Source organism: Rhipicephalus sanguineus, chromosome 1 (genome assembly GCF_013339695.2).
Source record: "Rhipicephalus sanguineus isolate Rsan-2018 chromosome 1, BIME_Rsan_1.4, whole genome shotgun sequence".
Classification (NCBI taxonomy): Eukaryota; Metazoa; Arthropoda; class Arachnida; order Ixodida; family Ixodidae; genus Rhipicephalus; species Rhipicephalus sanguineus.
This window is the reverse complement of record NC_051176.1, coordinates 215,739,599-215,763,349: the sequence shown is the minus strand read 5'-3', so window position 1 is coordinate 215,763,349 and position 23,751 is coordinate 215,739,599.

The following is a 23,751-nucleotide window of genomic DNA, read 5'->3' as shown; positions in this document are numbered from 1 at the left end:
CTTTCCACAGGATGTATTTTTTCAACAAGCCCAAGGGGTGCTTCATGACCCCTTTAAGGGACGCCTTAGCGAAGCACTGAAGCAGAGGGAAAAAAAGTTTCGTCATAAGCGCGAAACAATCAATGCGATAGCAAGAAATTGGAATGTTACACTAAGTAGGGCTAGCAGCTAACTCCTTTAGCATCCGACTTGGCGTAACAGAGCAAAACATTGGCGTAAGGAAATGAGGCCGCTGCAGAGAGCAAGGCAACCTACGAGCTGTGTATCGTTTCAACGCAAACGCAACCTGAGCGATCAGGGCACAGCACGTACAAAGGTATGAGCAGTCGGCTGATCCCTGTCAAGATAAGGCGACCGCGCTTGGCCGCTCAAAGTACGCAGTTCCTGCCGTAACCACGCTCCTCCCCCCTCCTCCTCCCTCATGGAAATCCCGTGTGCTTTTCGCGCAACGGAAGACGGCCGGTACTTTTCCTCTCCGCTTGTGCCGCAATTGTCGGCTACCCTCGCATGCTTTCACTTCCACATAGAACATACGATGCGAGGGGCGATATATCGCCCTTGGTCTTTATACAGAACCTCACAGCGACGGCGGCTGCAAAAATGCACCTTGAGTTTTCATATAATTGCAATCGCAATAAAAAAAATCCCCGGTGTGTATCATGTTCGCCCACTCATCGAATGAAAGGATGGCCTTCTCCACGCCATTATGCGAAAGTGTTGATATGTATAGATATTAGATTTTTAGCGTACATATACAGCGATACTCACACTCAGAAGGGAACATAAAGCGGGTGAAAATTGGGCCACTGAAATAGCCAGATTAGGTTCGATCGAACTCGTTCCACAGCAAAGGGAGTCTGCGATGGGTTAAATGCCTCGCCACTCACTGGTTCGTAAACGTTTGGCGAGTCTTGGCAGTTCCGATCAGTGTGCGGTTCGAAGGCACAGGAGTAATGCCCATCGGCGCGGAAGTGGCCTCCGCAGTCGGTGTCAAAATGGACGTGCGCCCAGTGACCGGACGCCGCTCACAAGCAGCAGAGGGCATTTCCCCCCAACGCACTAAATAAACAAACACAGCAGTACAGCCACTCGAAAATCCCATTTCCCCGAGGTCAACACAAATGCTGGTCAAAGTATTTACGCGGACGTATGAGATACGGCGCGCCCCCTTGCACAAGGTAACGAAGCCTCAACACACGGCAGGGGCGGACACCCTGTTTTCTCTGCATTTCGCATTTTTTCTTGTTTCTCATATCTTTATCGCGGAAATGCTCAGCCACATCTAAAAAGATTATTATTATTACAAAACCCCCTCCCCTCCGCTTTTTTTTCTTTGTCCTCTAATCGAAACAACTGGACAGCAACGCAGCGAAGCGGCAGCCATTGCCCTAAAGCGGGTTTTTCCGCATCAAGGATCACCTGACAGGAAAGCAAGCGTCGCAGAGAAAGAGCGACTTCAGACCCTGGCTTGGTGTGTTTGCTGAGGCACGAGCAGGAAAAAAAAAAAAAAAAAACTATACAGGGGAGAGTGTGAGACGCATCACGCGTGGTAGTAAGAGAAACAAAGAATGTGGCGCTCTCGCCGTAACGTTAAGGAAGCAGCGCGTGTGTTTGACACATATTGCAAACGAGTTCGCCTTCCTTGCACTGCCAAAGGAGCGATGTTCTGTTCCTCCGTGCCATCGTACGGCCGGCGGCCAGAACGTTTCAGTTTGCACTTACTCCTGTCTTCCCTTCGACGCGTCACGTACGCCAATGTGTCATGAGTAGAAAGTCTAAACAAAGTAACAAAGTTCTGCAGTTATCATAGCCTTGTAAAGCAGCGCATTTAAGTTAAACAAAACAAACACATACAAAACATAAACTCACACAGGAGGTCGGGTGAAATAGAACTGGAATCCATCCTACGAGGAGTTCATTGCCACTTTGAAAATTCCAAAACACGGCTGCTGTTCTTTATTGCGGAGTAAGAAAACCTCGCCAATTTCGCCGGTGAAACTAAAACCGAAACACGGAAGGGCGCAACTCGCACGCTCTTCCGAGACGTCCAGAATGAGCGAGCGTTGTTATATTCAACCATCGATCGACTTCGCTTTGTGTGTGTGCGGGCAGCGCTTCCGATTATAGCACGCATGGCGCACGTACGTTAACAGTTGTAACAGAACTAACACCATTGCAATCGTTGTAGTGATCAGTGACGTCATTCTGGTCGTATGCTAGTTGCGCGCATCGACGGTTCACTGACGGTTTCACCCTCGAACTTGGCCAAATTTCATTACTCCGCAATAACTACCGGAGGCCACTTTTTTGATATCTCAAAGCGGCGATGGGCTCTTCACAGGAAGGACTTCCATTCTCCCATATGTCCCGACTGCCTGCCTCATTAAATAAAACAATTTAATTATTTGTTGTTAAACTAGAGCTTCAGTTTATGTATTCAGCCATCTTAATATATGTACCACTACAGAAAAAAAGTAATTATGGAGGCATCAAGCAAATATTCCATTTAGTTTATTTTAGAGGATCTTCGGGCACACTGCTTGGTACACCATGTGTGTGTGTGTATATATATATACAGGCTGTTTCAAGAAATGTGTCCAACCTTCTCAAAAAATCAGGAAAATGCGATATTTGATTTCTGCCTTCAGAATTGGTTTTTCTGTAGTGGCATGGATTTTAAGATGGTTAAATAAATTATTTGGGACTGTAATTAAAAAAGTTAAATTAATTAACTTTTTAATTAGAGGAGTTAGGTGGTTGTGTCAAATGGGAGAATTGAAGTTCTTCATGCCAGAAACCCAACCCAACTTTGAGATTTCGAAAAAGCGGCATCTACGAATAATTACGAATTAATGAAGTTCAACGAAATTCAATGGCGAAACCTAAACAGAAACATGGAAGAACGCAACTGCCATATTCTTCTGAGACGTCTAAAATGAGTGAATGACTTTTTCTGTAGCGCTAGACATTTTAAGATGGTTAGATTTCTTGAAACACCCTGTATATATATATTATATATATATATATATATATATATATATATATATATATATATATATATATATATATATATATATATATATATATATAGATATCTTGTAACACAACAGAAACTTGGGTTAGTTGGTTGTACTTCATATTTACCGGCAGCGCAACCACACACACGGACAGAGCAAAGAAGCGAAACGGGAACACAGTGCTGACACTCACAACTAAACTTTTTATTGCAGAAACAACACCTATATTATCAACCCCCCTACGTTCCCCGCATGCGCAATCTGAGAGAACGCATAGAGCTCGCGTACGGGTAAAAGCAAAAAGCGAGGCGTGACCAACAATATACATCAAAGTTACACATGCTGGTCCAAAAATTCAAACTCACAGTCATATAACGTCACCGACGGTTCGCTGATACATGACCCCCATTGTTTCCTAATGTAATATGCCTCCTTTAGCTCTCGAACAAACTGGTTCTTATGTTTCTTTAAAACGTTAACCTCACTAAATATCGGTTCACACCCGCACCTGTCCACTTGAGAAGCCAAATGAGCATACCTTTTTGTGTTTAATGAATTCTCGTGTTCTTTTAACCTATTGTTGACACATCTGCCCGTTTGTCCTATGTAACACGCCCCGCATGTCAAAGGGATTGAATAAACCACACCCATATTACATGGCACATGTTGCTTTCTGTGCCTGACTTTACAAACCTTATCATCCTCTTTTCCGCTTATTTTAACCTGAATTTTCTTACACACGCTTACGAGCTTATTGGGGGCGGACAAGGCAACATTTACGCCGTACCTAGCCCCCACTTTCTTCACGCCATGTTAAAAACTATGAGAATAAGGGATTGTGACCGTTTTCCTTTCCTTGTTACGGCCGTCTAAATCCCCTGATGGCCTTCCGCCCTTCATCCATCGCAGCAACTTCATGACGCGGCTCCTTAACAGTTGATTACCATACCCAGCAGATCTGAGCCTTTCAATCTGTTGGTTGAAACTTTCATTTCATTTCATGGGGGCAGGACCTAGAGATGGCTAACTTTAAACATGACGTTATGATGCCATTTTTCACTATCTTAGAGTGACCTGAGCGAGAATCTAGAAGCGGTTTTGAGGATCTTGGCGAATACATCCAACAAACATGCTGTTTCATAAGCCTCAACTTAATATCTAAAAACTGGAGTTCACCTTTATTCGGCGCCTCGCAAGTGAACCGTAACCCAAAATCGCATTCCCGGAACAGCTTTAAGACATCAGTCATTTGACGGCGCAAATCACCTGTTTTCATGATCACCAAAAAATCATCAACATATCTAAATATTTTTATAATTCCCAAGGATTCCATGCTGAGATGCAAGTGACGGTCTAGTTTTGCAAGAAAAATGCTGCTTAGTATAGGCGCCACTCTGGAACCAATGCAGATTCCCCACCTTTGTACGAAAGTCTGCCCATTCCAACTGACTAAGGTGCTCTGCAGGTAAAACAAGAGGATTTCCAAAAAACATTCAAGTGATACACCGCACTTTTCTATGAACATGCTCTCATCATTATCTTCAACAATACACAATTTTACGCATTCCAAAAGTTTGTCTTGAGGAATTGAAAAAAATAAGTCTTCAATGTCGACACTGAACATGTTACACGAACTTGGGTTCGCTGACTCAAAATAGGACACTAGGACCCATACGCGAGCTCTATGCGTTCTCTCAGATTGCGCATGCGGGGAACGTAGGGGGGTTGATAATGTAGGTGTTGTTTCTGCAATAAAAAGTTTAGTTGTGAGTGTCAGCACTGTGTTTCCGTTTCGCTTCTTTTCTCTGTCCGTGTGTGTGGCCTCCTACTACAGGTGCCGGATGATGACTATATATGGCGTATACAGTGACCACATCATCATCATCATCATCATCATCAGCCTGTCTACACCCACTGCGTGGCAAAGGCCTCTCCCATGTTCCGCCAATCAACCCGGTCCTGTGTTTTCTGCTGCCACGTTATACCTACAAACTTCTTAATCTCATCTACCCACCAAATTTTCTGTCTCCCCCTCACGCGTTTGCCATCTCTTGGAATCCAGTCAGTTACCCTTAATGACCACCGGTTATCCTGCCGACATGCTACGTGCCCGGCCCATATCCATTTCTTCTTCTTGATTTCAACTATGATGTCATTAACCCCCGTTTGTTCCCTGACCCACTCTGCTCTCTTCCTGTCTCTTAAGGTTACACCTATCATTTTCCTTTCCATCGCTCGCTGCGTCGTCCTCAATTTAAGTTTAACCCTCTTTGTAAATCTCCAGGTTTCTGCTCCGTAGGTAAGTACCGGTAAGACGCAGCTGTTATATACCTTCCTCTTGAGGGATAGTGGTAGACTACCATTCATGATTTGATAATGCTTGCCGAATGAGCCCTATCCCATCCTTATTCTTCTAGTTATTTCACTCTCATGGTTCGGCTCCGCGGATACAATCTGTCCTAAGTAGACGTACTCCTTTACAACTTCCAGTGTCTCGCCACCTATCGCAAAGCGCTGTTCTCTGCCAAGATTGTTCCACATTACTTTAGTTTTATGCATATTAATTTTCAGACCTACTCTTCTACCTTCTGTATCCAGTTCAGTAATCATGAGCTGTAATTTGTCTCCCGCGTTACTCATCAACGCAATGTCATCAGCGAATCGCAGGTTACTGAGATACTCTCCATCAACTCTTATCCCTAATTCTTCCCAATCTAGGGCCCTGAAAACCTCCTGTAAACACGCGTGTTACGCCCTGCTTTATTGGGATTTTGTCGCTTTCTTTATGGAGGACTATAGTGGCTGTGGCCACATATGCACACAAATGTGTGCACAGTGACTACATATGCACACAAATGACGCGTATAGTCAACTATAGTGTTTCGCTAAGCACAGTTCCTTTAGGAACATGAGCAACGCATTCATGCTCAAAGGACACACAGCACACGGGTGGTACTTACTTTGCCACGAGTCGTGACGGTGCCGCAGCTCTAACTCGAGCCGCGTTGTAAAAAGGGAGTTAGCGAAACTCCTCAGCGGCGAAGGGCTAAATCCGCGCATTCGGGAACTGTGTGTTTTGTGCGTGCTTGTTTGCAATCACGCTCGAGCGAGCGTCCTTCTTATCAATAACTGTAAACAATCGCAAAAGTGGTCGCTTATAGGTCGGGTCATGCTGAGGAGCATCGACTACGACAGCTACCTGCGCGCTATCGGCCTCATCAGTGCCGACGCTCTCCCACGGTTCAAGTTTTGCACTGACAGCACGTTACTAAAAATCCACCTACCATCTTTTACTCCGGAGCTGGAAACAGCCGAACGCTGGCTCCGCATGAGATTAAAACACCGTAATCCGCAAATATACGCGCTGCCAAAATTTAGTGGAAGCATGAGGTAGGGCTGTTTGTTCAGGCTGTTTGTTCGGGGTGCGCCGCGGCGACGCTGGTGGGGGGCGCACCGCTTTAATCTTCTTAGCCGTCCTCCGCTCTTGGCGCGCGCGCGCTAGCGAAGGAGGAACCCAATTCCATCGCAGCACCACGAGTGCTCATGAGGAGTAGCTATGCAGTGGAGGAAATATCAGGGCTATCTCATCGGGCAAGTCCTTGAGAAGAAGGGATGTTCGCTAAAGAATGCCAGATCTGACAAATGACCGGGGTCACCTAAAAAAAAAAAACAAGCCGGGAAGCTGCTTTAAAACCCAGGAGCTCCGTTTCTACGACGCAACGGTAAAGAAAAAAAATCAGCAGCGCTTCTTCGAGTGTTTTGGTAGTGCCTTACGCAAGTGGTGTACTGCAGTTTTTCATTCCATTTTCTATTCTTCCTTTCTAGCAAAGCGACGCGCCTTGTGACCTATGAAACCCAAAACCCACTGGTGTCCTATCTATGTTTTAAGCCAATAAAAGACCGAGGGTGAAAATTACGGAAAGGCAAAAAATGCGCCTAATTTTTCCGAGGTGAACCGACGTATACTACGAGGGATGCGAAGTGTGCATTACACAACGAAACCACCAAACTAACTGCTAAGAGTGAGCCGAACCGAAGTTACTGGTGGCTTTATGCGTGCTACTGTTAGAGGTCACGAAATCACAACTTTCGAAGCAGCCGCGAACCGAGAAGTACGAAGCATTCGTGTCTCACTGCTGCGGCGTTTTTCATCAATCCTGCATTGGGAGCTCGAGTGCGCGCTCTCACTGGGTAATATTTGCTCACGTTTGCCTGTGCACGCGTGACATAACGCTCATCAACTTAATTAATATGCCACTTTTGTTGCAATTAATACGGCCCATAAACGTGTGCACTTTGCGTACTTGTACAACAATTAGTTCTCGCTACTAATGCTTTGACTTACGGGCAAATCTGCGACTGTCATTTATTGCGATAGCAATTATATGAATACTCTCGGTTCGTTGTTACCATCGCAGTCGGCGTCATGTTTCGTATATATATATATATAAGCCACAAGGAAAAATAATTCAGCAGAAATATTTTCCGAAGCGCGCGACCGGGGACTCGAACCTGCCAACTCTTGATCCGCAGCGCGCCGTGTTGGAGGCGCGCTGCGGATCCTACACAGCCTGTGTAGGAGGCGCGCGCGCGCATCCAAACGGCTGCGAAGCATGAGCGGGGCGACGACCATTAAAGCGCGCCCTTCATGCCGTCTCGCGGATGATAGTGAACACGCTGAAGCACCTCCGAGCTCTGCGTACCACCAGCGGTTAACGGTGTATATAAATAGCTCGGCTTTATTATGCTGGATGACGTATGCTGCGTGGCGGAATTGTCTTCTCTATGGCCTACAGGGCGTGGTCGCCCGTGCTCGCCTCGCACGCTTATCTCGCGAAGGGGGGTGGGGTTGTACGTCTTGCGCTTTCACCGCACTTTGCGTTGAAGCTCTAGAGCGATCGAAGGTCACCTCGCTCGCTCCAGCGACCACGTTTGCGAAAGGAGTGAGCTGTTAGCTAGAAGAGCGAAAGTAGGGGCTAGTTGAAGTAACAACTGTGACAGTTGTTCGATCTCGTCCTGTGTATACCTGTGCGTTCTTTTCGTGCCTCCTATTTTGTGTTTGAGCAGCGCGCTGCAAGTTTTGAGCTGTGATAGTTGTTACTTCGCGATCGTCCTGTGTGTGTTCTTTTCGTGCGTCCTTTGTGCTTGAGCAGCGCACTGCAACTTTGGAGCTGCTTGCCGTTCTTCGTGTGACATTCCAATTTGTTGCTATCGCATTTATTGCTTCTATCTTTGCGGCACAACTGTGACATTAAAAAAAAAACTTCTTAGCTCCATCTCTACTGCTTCTTTGCAGTGCTTCAACAACCGGCCTATTACCGAAACGGTTATGTTGTGCCTGTCACCAAAATATACATGTTGCCAAAGGCCATCGTGGCTAGTTTGTGTAAAGTTGATGTGGGACTGCAAGACGTTTAATTTTATTTTCATACGTGCGTGAAAGATTATCTATCCTAATTATCATTCTCACCCAGTTCTTTTTTTTTAATCTGCTTCCGTTAACTCCACGTCGACTTACAGCCTGCTAGGGAACAATAGTTGAAGCCTACTACTCCATTTTTTAAATAAGAAAACCTGTCTATGCTCAAAGGGCTAATGTAGATGTGAGAACTTGAAAACCCAGGAGGCGAATAAGAGAAGGACAACTTACGGAATCACAGTTACCTCCGTCCTGTCGGATAACAATGAAGCCGAAGCGGCGCATTGACACAGCGCCCACTAGCAGGAATAAGAACTGAAAGCCAGATATCTAAGGGGTGTTTTTTTTATTATAAGAGGCATAAGGGAGCGCAGCTATAAATCATCGAACAATACATTTTCTAAGCACGCGAATGCTAAGGATAGTGCGGCGCACGACGTAGCCACATCGCCACAACCATCACAATCGTTTGCTCTCGAGATTCCTCATCCAAATGCGTGTATGAAGAACATAAACAGCGATATTTTCGAAAGCTGAAGCTCAAATTGGTCTCTGGCAAAAAAATGAAACAAAAATAAAAGCGTAGACAATTCCTTTTCACTCAGTAAGCCAACAAAAACAGTGAATCAAGAAGCACCTACTAACCTGCTATTCTCGTTCGCAAACAGAAATCAAGGAACTTGCCTCTAAACAAAAAAACAAAAAAGGGACTAAAGAAAAAACTTCGCACATGAAAATTTCTCCTTGAAATTGTTTGTTGAGAGCTCTGTGCATTTTCAAAGCTTATTTGCGTTTCAAAAAAGCACCGAACATCACAGCGGCTCCTTCGACAACACGCTTGCTTGTTTACGCGTGTGCATCAGCGACTCTGAAGAGGGCACTCCTCTGGACTTTCATTTTTTTGCACGCTTTTTTTTTTCGTTTGCTTTATTCAGCAGCCTTCGAAAAACTAAGTTCGTACATGGGCCTCGAAAGCACTGTCGCCCGAGTGTACAGGGTCTATCGTGTATCACGGCAACAACTAAATTTCGAGGTTTCAGGTGCCGAAACGGCAACAGAACCAAAAGAATCCACCATACGATTAGGCCAAGGAAATCACAAGGGTAATTAATACACTCTAAGAAAAAAAAGAGTATGCGTGACTCTTTTCGGAGCGTTCTGACTTGCCACGTATACGACCCTCTTTAAATAGTCACGGTGACTCTCTTGGTGGATCAGGGTCGGCTCGCTCTAGAAGAGTCCCCTGACCCTCTAGGAAGAGTGTAAAGACTCTCATCGGGAGGATCACGTTACCACTTATAGGGTGTCAGACGACTCTTGCCAGTAACGCTCCTGGGGGGTCAAGGGACCCACACCGAAGCATCAAGCGACTCCACAAGTATTTTAAGCTACTCATTTGATCCTTGCTCTACTTTTGCGCGACTACTGTTGAAAATAGTGGAGCATTCATTTTAAGCAAGTCCAATAATACTTGCCGTTCTGCCCAGCGACTGTAAAAAAAGAATGTTTCAGTTTTAGCATTATTTTAATAAAACTCGTCAAAACAACACATATTTTCCAGCAAAGTTATATAGAAAGCGCGAAAAGATGGTCTGTGATTTCCAATTAACAAGTTTGGGTTTTCCTCATTTACATGCTTCTATGAGTATAGCCAACTAAAATGTGTGACTGTGATGTGCACAGTGTCATATGGTGCTAAATGAACAGCAGAAATCGCCATCATGTTTCCATATTTATTCCTTGTGATTAAGAATAAATAAAAAAGTGGTGACGGCTTGAGGCATCAGACTTGTGGCTTGCTAGGTTGTCGCTCCTGTCCAGCGTGAGCACCATGAAAAACGGTATCTGAAAAGCAGAACGTGATATTATGATGAGAAAATGAAATTGCAGTAAAGGTTTGCAAAACCTACACAATAAGTGGTTCACACAGACATAATAAAGGCTAACAACAAAACAACAAAGCACATCCTCCGGCAGCCAGAGGCATGCCGTGAGCGGTTATTGACCGCATGTTTTACAAACGTAACCCATCCTTAAATACTCAGATAAACAGATGCGAGTATTAGGGCCCGAACGACACCCAGCGCGTGCGTACGCCGTCTACGTCGAGATCAGACATGTCATATGCCAGAATTAGCGCACATTACTCCCACAATCACGTACACTCACTCGATTCTGTTAGAGCGCCCAACGTCATCGCAGTGTATGCAAACCACGAAAACAGCAAACAGAAACGAGGGAAAAGAGTGCACGCCGGCGGCCGCAACAACGCGCGCCGTCGAAAGTCTAGAGCTTTTTCACTTTACCGGCGAGGCGTGTCCAACTTGAATGACTACCGCGTACATTCTGGAAGTCACCGTACTATATCTGCACCTCAAACTACCATCTTTCAGCCAACAAAAACCATTACCTATAGTGCTTCTGAGCGTTCTGTACACAGGCCTTTTTTTTTTTTTCACGTTCCCACGCGTGGAAGCACGCTGCACACTCAAGGTCGATGGAAATGTTATTATGAAGTAGACTAAAGTGCATCTCAAAACGACATCTTGCACCTTCAGTAGTGCAGACACGACGTGCGATCAGCAAGAAATGACCCTCGATTATTGTTTGCATCGCTCACTTTATGGGAGCTTGTACAGCAACGCGCATAACGGTGGCAACTCGTTAACTGACAGCTTTAGTTGGGCATCCGTAACAACCCCGCGGATACAGGCTACTGTTGGAAATGGCTGGCAGATTCCGCAGAGCTGCTGCAGACGCCCAGCTAAAGCTGTATAATTAGGCAGTACACTCACCGTTAACTGGCGTCCGTTGTCGGTGTCCGCAGCTCCATGAATATTCCGCGCTCCAAGCGTCACTTCGTGAACGGAGCCGGCGTCAACACCACCGAAGACGCGCAACCAACGCAACCACGCAACGCATTCCAATAGAGCAGGAGACTGAGATGACTGAGACTGCTGATACGACTGAGAGAGGAGAGCGGCGCGCCACCCCGGCGCCAACCCCGTCTGCGTCGCCGAGCAAGGCGCCACAACGGCGCCAAAGGACGAGCGTGCGATATGTATGGCGTATACGGCGGCTCTTCCGTATACCGAAGCCAATCGAAACGCGCTTCAGGAGGGTCCAGTGACTCCTTCCCAAGAGCGAACTCTTTTTCTCTGCCTGTACCTTCCAAAAGGGGTCAGATGGACACCCGAAGATAGTCACGGTTCCATGACCCTCTTTTGACTCTCTTTTTTCTTAGAGTGTAGTTGTCTTTAACTGTAGTGTAGTAACTATGGCGTAACTAGAAACGAATTAAAGTGGACGAAAAGTCGCCCTTTCCGTCGATGGAAGCCGAACTCGCAACCTTCGAATTCATTTCAACTTACGCCATAATTTGTAGACTATACTTAAAGGGGCCCTTATCAGCATGGTCAGAAAACGCTGCAGATCGGTATTCGAGGCTCCCGAGAACATGTGAGCCAAACATTATTCGCAATGCCCACGAACTATAGGTGGCGCGCCGTGCTTTTCAACATGGCGCCAGGAGGAGGGTCAACCCGTTTGTTAGCATAGGAACAGATAGGACGTGCGGACGTACGGACCATGCCACTTTCACCGGATGAAGTCATGAGCTGCGCTGAAATGGATATGAGACTAAAATACTTTCCCAAACCATGGAAAGTGCTAAGTACTCGCCACCTAATTATTTGCTGCGCAGTGAAAGGATATGTTTCAGCTCCGTTACCGTGCATAACGATGCTTTGCGAAATCCTGTGCGTGCTACATAAACCCGTATGAACTAGAATTGACGTATGAGCTGAACGGCACTCCGAGGTAGTACGTACCGAGCCTGCCTGACGGATTTGCCGCAGTAGTAGGCCGCCAACGGGTAGCGCCATCGCTGCTGCGCGTGATGATGGCTTGCAAACATAAAAGTGTTCTGTGATAATACCCCTTCGTCATTACTTGCGCAGTCGGAAACGCGGAGTTACGTCTTCAACGGAACACAAGCATTTAACATGCCATTCAGTAGCGCTTGTGTCACAGCCATGCTGAGACTGTAGCCGTGTGCAATTGACTTCACTCGTATGTTGCAGGCTCGATCAGCACAATCGAAATATGAATATTGAAAAGAATGCACACGTGTCCTTTTCGCAACGTCGAAGAAGTTAGCCGAGAGGCGTGGATTGTGGCCGTGACTGCACGATCCATCGCTGTAACCATTTCGCTTCGCTGGTCGAGCTCGAGCGTGTTGGCGGCATGCGGCGCTCCATAATATCCACAATAATTATGATACATGCAATGCACAAGAGGAACTATGCTTTTATTTCGATCTCGCTCAAGGATATTATACAATAAATACAATCAAAGTGACTTACGAGTTACGAGCGTGAAAGAACATTAACGCACGAGGGGACGTGGAGTGCAACTCGCTCGTCGTGAGTTAGCAACTGGTGGTTCATCGTCGCTATCACTCTCGGTGCTTTCACAGTCTTCTACGTCCAGTGAAAAATCCTCGTCGTCAAGATGGTTTCTTTCAACATCACTGCTGAAAGCAATCTGAAGAATTTCCTCCGCCGAACGACTTCGACCACTCCGCGTCACCACGTTTACGTCTGGGCGCGGAGAACGTTTTGCCGTTTTGCTCTCAGACCGGTCAACAAGCAAATCGCTTGCAGTGTGCTGCCACCTATCAACAAACGTACAAAAACAAGCGGCGCAGCGGTGGCTATGAAACCCAACACACCGGCGAAGGACGGCGTGGATGGAAAGCGTTCGCTGCACGAAAGGCGTCGAGCAGACGCGTCCTCGAATGATTGAAACGTCGCTCGCACGATTCGTAACAGCGCTTTGCTGACAAAGGATAGAGGCCCTATTTTAATGTATCGCCAACTTGAGATCGCTCAGTTATACATGAGCACATCGCGAGCCCGCGCGACCTCCCTCCCGCGTACAGTGTTATGGGACTCATGCAGTACAAGAAACATTGACCAATATATATGCAAGTAAAACAGGGTGAGCTTCAACTGAATATGTCGGACGATAACATTTAACTTACCTACGTGGCTACAGAAAGCCTCGTGAAGATGATAGTATGTGTACACTGTGGGCTAGCACTGAAAGCGCGAGTTGCGACGTATTTTCACGAAAACTTCGCGTCTCGCAAGAACGAATCAGATTTCTCGTGTCACGGAGGGCCCGGTTTGTTCACTGATGCAGGCTACATGCAAAGTCGTAGTGTTCCTTTCTTGCCAACGCGTTAACACTGAGGCTAGCACAGCCGAACAAGGGAGCGACTGCATAGTGCCGCCATTTTGTCGTCTACTAACCCTCCTCGAGAGGACGCTCCTGAATTCCGCTCGGTGGCGCGACAGTCTATGGGCATTGCGAATAGCGCAGCACACGGCCTGGAATTCTCAAGGTCAACTAGAAAACGCTCGTTCTTCTCTCGACAAATGATGTCAACCTTAAATTACTGCGCCATACACACAAAGTCCGCGGCCATTGGTTGATTTGAGCATCGTGGTCTGCATCGCTACCGCGGCCGCCGCGGGATGCCGCGACTTGCCCGGGCGCTCGCTCGCGATCACACTGAAAGTAGCTAAGCCGCGCGTTCGAAGGTAAACAAAAAAAAAGAGAAAAGTGCTCAAGGTCATCACGGGCACTGACGAACGGACGGAGCTTTTTGGCCCCGTATCCCCCCCCCCCCTTCCTCTGCGCAGCTTTCAGCGCGCTCGCTGGTACGAAAGGAGAGAGAAAGCGCTTAAAACGTGCCACAAATCCTTGTAACTTGGCTCGCACTAGACGGATTCTAAAAATTTTTGCGACAGCCGATTCGTGAGGTAATAAACTCCTTTACTGCAGCCAGTCGGTGATTACCGAGAAAAGTGTTGCAGGGCCCCTCTAAAGACGACAATTAATGTACCCTATGCTTTGCTTGGCCTAGTTGTCTGTTGAATTCATTTGGTTGTGTCTATCAAAGAAACGAGCTCCTCGAAAAAATTCCCCTTCATCCGTCCAAACCACAACATGATGCACGCAACTAATGAAACCAACAGACAATTAAGCCAAGGAAAGCGTAGGGGACATTATTCGTGGTTTCTTATCTGTATTGTAGTGATTCTTACTTAAATTGGAAGGAATTAAAGTGGACGAAAAATTTAAGTAAGAATCATTACACTACAGTTAAGAAACCACGAGTAATGTCCCCTACCCTTTCCTTGGCTTAACTGTTTGTCGGTTTCATTAGTTGCGTATGATACAGAAAACGAACCCCTCGGACATTTCCCCTTTTTTCGTACTAACATGATAACACGGTCTTAAAGGAAGGAATCAAACCCGTGACCACGAGTTTAGTACAGCGCGAAGCTAATGGCAGTGATCCACAGGCGCGTATAAATAAATAAATAAATAAATAAATAAATAAATAAATAAATAAATAAATAAATAAATAAATAAATAAATAAATAAACGGTATAAAAACTCAATGTTATGCAAATACAAAATTATGCAAATACAAAGCGCGTTGCAATGTCTTTGAATGAAAGCTAAGCCGTGAGCGGCTAATTGAACGCTATGTGACTAAAGCTGCGATATGCACGACGGCCGTTAGTCTCATTTACTGCAACAGGCCATATCCTTAGACCTTTACAAACGGCGCAGCTCACAACCTTAATGTCCTGTAACGTGTAAGTTTAAATACAACGTTGTTTTCAATAAGCTACACCGAAAGAAACGAAAACACCAGTTCGCGCGGATGTGAAACACTGGACTATGTCAAAACAGCGGTATCACGACGACTAAGGCGACATTTGTTAGATTGAAGAATGTGGAGAGGCAATGCAGAGAGCAGAATGAAACGTACACTTATGTACGTGTTTGCGTGTGCCTGCGAGTGTCTGTATGTGCGTGCGTGTGCCCGGCGAATGGTAGCAGAGGTAAAAAACAAGAACAAAAGCTTCCGTTCAAACAACGAGGAACAAAAGCTCTGGTTGGAAGCAAGTGGGAGAGTGAGCAGCGATCATCGGAAGCCAGTAATGGAGGCGGAGATGCGCAATCGCGCCTGCCCAGAGGATTCCTGGGGTTGTTTTGAAGCACGGACAAGCGGAAGAACGAAAAGCAAAGCGTGTCTCCTGCAAACGCTTTCAGAGCTAAAATTGCCAAGCGCCGCGACAACGATCAAAGGAAGCGTTCTGCTCCAAAAGAATTAAAAAAAATAAAGAAACTTGGAAAGCTCGGAGTGAAGCAACAGGGAGGAAGTCGCGAGAAACGAGGAAAGCGACAACGAGGAGTGAACGGATAGCCAAAGCGCAAGACAAATGTTATTCCGCGAGAAATACAGATCAAGGCCGAAAGGGCGTTCAGCGAAATGGAACGCCGATAACAACGAGGAGCAAAAAGACAGGTAAGGCATTAAAGGAATGGAGAGATGGGGATCCCGCGCTTCTTACTGTAGGAGCGGCATCCAGTAGACGAAGTATATATAGCGGGGCGATTCATCGGACGATGAGGCAATGATGTGTTTACCACAAGGAACACGGAAAGAATCAAACGAGAGTAAGAAAAGAGCCTGAAAAAGAAAACATAAACATATTTACCAACGCTGAATTGGCTTTTTTTTTCACTCTTTCGTTCTGCCGTTTAATTTAGAACTGCCTTTCATCCCGCGCGCCTGGCAACATAGAATGCAAATGACGTCGAGTCTTCATATGTGAACCACCATTCCGTGGTCGCCTAATAAGTCCTCCTCCTGCTACTCTCCGCTTTTCCGCCTCTCGTTTTTACACAAGCTTTCAGAAAGAGAATACTACTCAACGTAAAAAAAAGGACAAAGAAAAGAAGTTCACGAACCAGAGAGCATCAATTGTACTGATCGCCAAAGCGCATGCGTCATGTTTGGTAACCGTACGCACGTGAGGCCAGCGCAAAGCGTTCCGAAACTTTGCCCCCTGGTACCCTGCATACTCGTACACTTTTCTACATTGTCTCCCGCTATCTCCCTTGCGCCATCGTTTCTTCTCAAAACATGCTCTCTTCACGCATCTTATAGCAGCGCTTTCTTCTCGCGAGCGCTGCAGTATCTCGACGTACGCTCGCCACCCTTCGAGACCCTCGCCACTCCCGAAAGCCAGAGTAAACCGGTTCCATCCGGCCGCCACGCTAGTAGGAGAGCCATGTTGGGGAACGTCGTGCGTGCCGAGGCTGAATTTTGTGCAGAGCACGCCGAGCCAGGAGGGATCCTTACTCCCCCGAAAGAAATAAGAGAAATGTGCCACCACGGATGCCGGCTGCTAGGAACTCGAGAAATAAAGCGGCAGCGAAAGAGACGGACGGCGGCAAGGGAAACTTTCAGAAACAGAGCTTTCGCTTTGTTTCGTTCGCTTTAGAGTCGAGAGTGCTGGCCGGAAGGAATCTTAGGTGGCTCGGAGGCACGCATCTGTGCCCGAGCCGGCCAAGGAGAGTCCGTGCGGCCCTGAGATATATATTTCACGCAGGAAACAAAGGAAGCCAGCAGCCTTGCTGCACGGTGCACGTAAGGTGACCCAACAACACCCGGCTTCCATAAATATAAGAACAGGAGGCCGAACGCAAGGCACGCGTGAGAAATGTGCAGGATAGGATGGAGGAGAAGAGGAGCATGAGGTTGAGAGGGCGCACCTGACATGAAATTGCCAGTTTTACCGCTTACTATTTCATGTTTCCGAGGTTAACGTGCTTAATATCACCATCATGTCTAAATGCTGTCGCAATGGTACCAAATAAGTTTCACGAAACCCTTTTAATGTTACGTAAGCAAATTGAATTACCACTTCTGAAACATTGCGCGTGCCGTGGCCCCGATAGTGTTGAGCGTCCGGGCCAGCTAGCGTATACAGCAAAGTAAAGCAAGCAAAAAAAAAAGGTGGAAATGAGGAAGGGCTGGCCACAAAATTGGAATGCAGGCAACCTCAATGCACGAGTTTTCCACCTGAATACAGAATTTAAAAATTCATCCAGCAAATGCTTGTCAGACTTTATCACAATGTTCTACAAATGGCGGAACCTTATTCATGACGCAATCTCCCGTTGTTTGAATAAATGCGGTGCATAGCCGCGTCAGTACATCTTTATTTACACAGTGTTTTTAATGGGACAGTCCACGGACCTCAAATAATTATCTTTTTATCTTTTCTTCCTCTTGTGCCCTCTAACAGACAGTCCATATGCGACCAAGCAGTTCTTCACCACGTATATTCACTCTATTTCAACGATTCTACTTTAGACATTCATGCTCTGAACTATGAGCAAGAGGAAAAAAAAAATTATACTTGACCTAGATGAAAACCCCGAAGAAGTGATATGAGCACAAAAAAATAGCGTTTTGTATAATGGTGGCCCCAGGAATATTATCTTTGTGAGAAGCGCTCGAATGGAAAGGAGTTTACGAGTCTGCATTAATTTTGACAAGCTAGGCTTCTTTGACCAGTGGTCGAATAAGATGAGAATCAAGCTCATAACATAGCACTGAGCAGCAGACGTGTTCTCACGCGTGCTATTTTACTTTGTGATGCTGCTATTTATCTTACCGATATTTCCTTAATCGGACGCATTCTCTGAGAAGAAATTGGAGTTTTATAAGCATTTTTGGATGTACCTAAAAAAAACGGGCTTCACAGGACGCAAGCCCAAAACACTCATTAATAGTGTACAACATAAATCTACATTATATTTTGACAGGAAGCTCCGCCAGGGAGACGTTACTGCACTGGGCACATAACACTAGCACTATAGCTATAATGCTGATTGCTAGCTATTAGAATACGTAATGTAATAAATTAATACATATGTGCATTTATAAGTGCTCGTACCTCACTGCATTAAATTTTTCGCGTGCTATGGGAGTTTCCCCTAGAAAATTTCACTACTTTTTTTTTTTTCAATAATTTTACAATGAGCGTACCCAAGTGTCTCGGAATCGTAATCATTAGGCGCAGGTAGAAATGCCATAGTTACTACAACTCTGTTCGTGTATTTCTCAGATATGGTTGCCTTCTAAATAAGCCTTGACAAGGTGTCTCAAAAAGCTTCCCATTGCTGCACAAATGATGAAAGACGTCTCCGGCGCTCAGACGACAATGAAAAGTGCTTAGCTGTTGCACTGTTTTCACATAGTCTGAAGGCCTAATTTATCTGCCTGGCAATAGACGCAGTAGAAGCCTGTTAATTAAAGCCTCACAAGCCTCTTGGCCATCAATTTCGAAGCATCTGGCGTACGAGAACGTGCACCTGAGACGTGTTCGGAGAGAAGTGACCACAGGTTATCAACTCTCCAATTACACCTAAATTACGATTTCTAACTTAAACGGGTAGCTAACAGTTACAAGAAAACGAGTGTCTACTGCTGACTCCAGAGCAGATGCTGAAAGAGCATCTACAAAGCACTGCAAGTGCTTTTACGTACAATCGAGCGCGATTTGAAGGTTATCGCGCGAGCGTCGACCAGCCTGGCGTCCCAGGGGCTTAGCGGTGCGTTTCGGAACAGTAAAGATCAAGGTTTCGCATTCTTCTCTCCTTCGTTTGTAGTTCCATGCTACAACGATCACCCCTACGACGAACTCGTCACCCTTTCTCTCTACTGTAAGCTTACCATTCCTTGCGATCTAGCGTATAATTTGTTGGCTCTTATCTCCGCGGACGATAGCGAAATTGATAGGAAAGGTCTGGCAAAGCTGTTGCTTGGCATTCCTTCACTTGAACGACTTGCTAAGCAGCGCAAAACGAAAACATCCCGTAGTCATGAAAAAAAAAAAGAAACGTAAATGCGCCTTCTTATACAGGAATGATCACAAATTAAGGAACAGGAAAAAGTGGGAGGGAAGCTTGCGTGATATTTCCTTCTCCTCGAAAGAGGATTCTGGGCCGTGGCGCTGTTGTAGTCCTCGGTCGACGCTCACGCGATAACCTTCGAATCGCGCTAGACTGTACACGAGTCTCTTGGGGCACTGGACATAATAAAGGCGATTGGCGGGCACTTCAGCAATTGTTCCTTTTCGTTATTTGTGATAAATTTATTGTCAAAGGCTTTGAAGCCGCTAGGACAGTGACAGGAACTTTTGCGAAATGCCCATCAATACCACTCCAGGCTACTCGGGAGTCTTTTGTACGTACCATACACCTTTTCTTTAGTGAATCTCAGACAACAGCTTAAATTCCAGCGACAGCGAAAGCTTTCATGAAGACTGTAAATGCTGTAGGAACACGGGTTATATCTATATATGACGACACACATTCAAGTGGTGCCCAGATTAAAGCAGTCGCTCTTCTGAGAAAAGTCAACAAAACGCGCGCACACATTCACCCTCTCCCATCCCCTCACACAAAACACGCGTGCAAACAAAACCAAAGAAAACAGGGATGTCTGAAGCACTAAATGGAACTCTTCTAAAGTGCACTTCCTTGTCAATGCGCTGCAGTTCAGTGTCCTGCCGTAAGATCTTTTAGAGCTCAAGCGGATCCTCCTAAAGGCCTTTCCCACGCTCAGTGTTCGCTTAGCACAGCTTTCTTATGGCTAATAATAGGGAACTGCACGACTTTGAGCCTTTGCGCTTCTCATTTACGGGTGCAAACCAGATAGGAAAAAGTTTACACCAGCCGATAATAATCTGAAAGGTCCAACATAACTTAACTTTCTGCGTTTTCACTGAGAAAGAAAGCAAATATCCGTCGGGACTCTTCGCAAACTATAACACTCTTGAAGAGCGTGATCAGTGTGTGAATTGTTGACATTGTCATGAGTTTGATAATATACGACCTGCTTCAGAAATCGTGTTTTCGAACGGATATTTCTATATAAAAAAAACTTCTTGGTACATAAAACAGTGCCGCTTCCTTAGGGTGCCCTCGCTGCAATATATTAAGACGGCTCATTTTAAGAACAGTGCAAACTATACATGGAGGAATGAAGACAAACGGGATGGCGCCCGTGTCGTTTGTCTTCCTTCGTTCTTGTGTAGTTAGCCCTGAGGCACACCCTCAGGCCATTTGCTTGAGCTCCAGTGAGCGCATGTATGTTGGCTTGGAAAATGTCATGTAGCGCAGGCAGGCTTTATCGTAGAAGACCTTCGCAGAGAGCCGTATACATTCGCAGCAAGGCCTTTACGTAGCAGCCCCCGGCGTTACTTGAAAACAAACGGAAGATGCGCGCGTATGACCCAAATTTTTCCTTCGATATTCGAACGTGGGGTGTCGACGTCATGAGCCTATCGATTGGCACGCCAAAAAACATGTGACTTGACACATACCGAATGGGAGAATGCGCTACCTTTAACATACGTATAGCGCGAGACATCACGCCTAGTGAAAGCAACGGCGGCACATTTTTCTAGTGACATCGTTAGACCTCGTGCGAATAGAAATTTTTCGATTGAATTGACAGCTTTCTGTAACCTTGCTCGTAGGACACGTCTTTATCGACCGCTGCTCCATATAGAGATGTCATCTGCATATAGACAGATTTCAACCGGTGCAGGGATGCACTTCTCCAGTACAATAAGAGATATGTTCAATAAGTCGGACTCAAGAACACCACTCTGGAGAACTCCTCGATGCACTGCGTGCGGGGCTGTGTCACCTTCTTTTGTGGACATGTAGACTAACCGATCAGTGGGGTAGTCCGAGATCCAGCGGTACATACGACCGCCAACTCCAAAAGACTTTGGGGCGTACAGGATAGCCTCGTGAGCCACGTTATCCAACGCTCCCCTGAGGTCGAGTAATACACCTGTAGTGTTGTTGCCTGCAGCTTTGTTGTGTTTTACGCAGTTAATAAAACTAATAACATTGTCAATGCTGCTGTGGCCCTTTCTTTTATCAAATTTTTATCAGATTTTTTATCAGATTTTCACAGACATTTATGTTCATCATCAACGAGTCCAGGCGCATCAATACCACCTTCTCCATAAGCTTTCCCACTCAAGTGAGGAGAGCAATGGGGCGATAAGAGTTTAGGTCTGTTGAAGACTTGCCAGGGAATAGGGATGACACGCGCTCCTTTCCAGCAAGATTCAAGGCGTCCACTCTACCAACCGGCATTGAATATAGCAAGAAGGCACACCTTCGCCTTGTCGCCTAAATGCGTTAACTCGGTGTAGCTAACGCAGTCAGGTCGAGGAGATGACGCCTTGTTCACTAGTGCGAAAGCTCAAAGTAGCTCCATGACCGAAACAGGTTCATCCGCTTCAGTGGTGCTCACCGTCGTTGAAACCTCTTGTGCTGCACGAGGCAAAGTTGCTAGCGGCTCTACGGCAGTGATCTTAGAGCAGAAAGCCTCCGCCGCGTCCAACTCACTGCCGTTACGGGAAAGAGAAACTGAACTGAACGGATGCAGTTGGGTCGGCGGGGTTTTAGGCTACGAACAATGCCAGGCGAATGCAAAAACAAAGCCAACGTCACCTAAAGAAGCTAGACAAAAGGCAATGACGGGCCTTCTCTTCCAAACTAGACCCCAGAAAACCGCTGTCAAATGATTAGTAGTTCGAATCAAAGTGAATTCAATTAACTTAAAGTGGCACAGCGTATATTAAAGTAAATCAAAAGTGAATCAACGTATATTAAAGTGAATCGAGCGAATCAAGCGTGGTTCACTTCAATTAAGGGTGCCTCGAAGTGCAATGGCTTTCGCCAGTGATCCAAGCCCTTAGGGTTAGCTAAAGGGACCCGGTGACTTATTTCACTATGCCGTACAAGCTCGCCCACGTTTCCCAGCTTTCAAACTTCCTTACTGCAATTCACAAACTTGCTTCGACGGTTTATAAATGACTGTTTCTTGTTGTTGTTACCGTCTGGACATGAAATTCGTTCCACTATTTCCTGATACTTTTATTCCAGTCTCTCACAGAATTTCACATATATAGAATTGGCAACGTAGTCACGACAGCCATGTGGAGGGCTTTTTGGTTGTTATTATTTTTTTGTCGGCGACCGGACCCTTTCCGCGACTATGCCACAGCCCCCATTCAAGGCTCAAGGTCGCGCCATGACCATATCAATATGATAGCCGATTTTTCAATTTGCGAAGCTTCATCGCATTCTCGGAACCGTATAAACGCACCACCTGCGAGTTTCTCGATCCGAAAGCGCTGCTCGCGCACTTGCAAGCACCACAAGCTGTAATAAAACTTTAACGATAGCTTTGTTGTGCACTTGCGCGTCTGTTAGTGTTTGAGCTGTTATCGTGGTTTTGTTATCGCTGTCTATATAATAATTATCGCTCAGCCGTTGGAGTAGCACGCCAGCCAATCAGCTATAAGCTAACACTTTCGACTTATTATTTCAGCTCGCATTTGCTTTATTTAATTCCTCCCTTGTGCAGCCCAACTTTCGTCGCCGAGATTGATCTTTTCCGTACGAAAAAAAAAAAAAACTGTCCCAGAATTGGCGAAAACACTATTCCTTTTATGAAAGTAGCGAAATAAGTTGGCAAGAGAAATCTTAGAGACCGACGAGATTAAACAGGGCGGCGATGGTGGTATTCGTTAGGCATCCGTATCTTTCTCTAACAAAGAAGTCTTTTTATCTTTCTCAGGCAGTGTACGTACGTCTGACGAGACAAAAGGTCGTTTTCGCACATATAGGATAGCGTTTGACAGGCGAGCTTCTCTTCATGTTCATTGTACTGGTTGTTATCGGTCTGCTTACATTGGTTACATTGTTCATTTTGTGCAGTTAGCCAAGAATGGGTTCGATTAAAGTATCGGTCGTAAGCCGGCGCTCCATCCGACACTACTGAGCAAAAATTTCCATATTTTTTGTCCCACTGAAGCTTTTGCGGCAACACACAGGCAGTGGACATTATTCGCAGCGTCCGCTAAAAATAGAATAATCATTCGAGTTGGAGCACTGAACTCTGGAGGGAACATTGCCCATGTCAAAAATTCAAAATGATGTCGTCTGGAGAAAGAAAAGTGTTGGGCGACGGTGAATTTTCCAAGGAATATTGGGAACGGCAAAATATATGGTGACCTTTTGTGGAATGTTAGAAAGGCGTTGGGAAACGCTGGGTAATATTCCAAGAATTTAAAAAAATGAACTATTGCGGTGACTTATTAGGACACCGAACATTACGTCGTTTCAGGTGGGCGAATAAAGACAAAATTTAGGCGGAATAAAGTCTATTTATAGGAAACAAAGACGATCGAAATTTTGAAATGTTTCAGATGAATACCAAGAACCGTACGGAATTATCATACTTGCTCTCCTCGGAGTTATTGATGCTTGTCGAAGCGCACAAGCGTCTTCTATTTTCCAATTACTAGGCGCACCGAAATCCGAGATCGTAGGATGGTCATTGTG